Raw genomic sequence first — 1,049 nt, 5'->3', positions numbered from 1 at the left:
CTACAACCCGTGTAACTACCACCCCAATCAAGAAAGAGACCATTTTCAACACCTAAGAAGATTCCCTTGCACCCCTTCCCAGTGAATGACTACCATCCACATCCCGCCTTATGCAATCACTGATCTTCTTTCTGTATTTCTGTAGATTAGAATTCTCTTTCCTGGAGCCTGTTTTAGAACATAAACATGCATTATGTAATCTTCAGTGTCTGCCTTCTTTCTTCTCTGCTTGAATGCTTTGGAAATTCATCCATGCTGTGGCACGGATCAGTAGATTATATTAACATTGTTCCTATTCGTGGACAAGCTGATTGATTCAGTTGAAATCACACAGCGTTATGTATGTTAGTGTGTATGTATGTATGTATGTATGTATGTATGTATGTATGTGTGCATGCATGTATGTATACACACATACCCCAAAACTAATAAGCGAATTTATCTGGAGTGCAGAATATAAGATTAAGACACAAAATCAATCCTATTTCTATATACTAACAAAGAAGAATTGGGAAATGAAATATAAGAGACTACTACTACTTACCTAAGAAAAAGAAGGGAAAGTCTTAGCTCCGCACCTAACGAATGATGCCGAGAACAGCAAAACACTGAAGAATGAAATAAAAGAAGACCCAGATAAATAGAGGAACACACTATGGTCATAGACTGGAATATTTGAATGGTAACGAAGTCAATTGTCCTGGAATTTATCTATAGGTTTAGTGCAGTTGGAATAAAAAATCCCAGCGGGATGTTTTGTAGACATAGACGAGAGGATTCGAAAGCTCATATGGAAAGTAAAAGAAACTAGAATAGCCAAACAAGTGTGGAAAGAAGAATAAAGTTAAAGGAATCACATTACCTCATTTTAAAACGTGTAAAGCTACGGTAAACAGAAGTCAGTTCGACAATGGTGAAGGGATAGGCAAACAAATAAGTAGGTCAGAGGAGGGTCAGAGGAGACGTTCCAGAACTAGTCTCACAAAACATGGCCAATTCTTTTTGGACAGAGGCACCAAAGCAGTGCAGTGAAGAGAGGATTGTTTTTT

The sequence above is a fragment of the Rousettus aegyptiacus genome, unplaced genomic scaffold (genome assembly GCF_014176215.1).
Source record: "Rousettus aegyptiacus isolate mRouAeg1 unplaced genomic scaffold, mRouAeg1.p scaffold_m13_p_9, whole genome shotgun sequence".
Taxonomy (NCBI): Eukaryota; Metazoa; Chordata; class Mammalia; order Chiroptera; family Pteropodidae; genus Rousettus; species Rousettus aegyptiacus.
Note: the sequence above shows the minus strand (reverse complement) of the source record.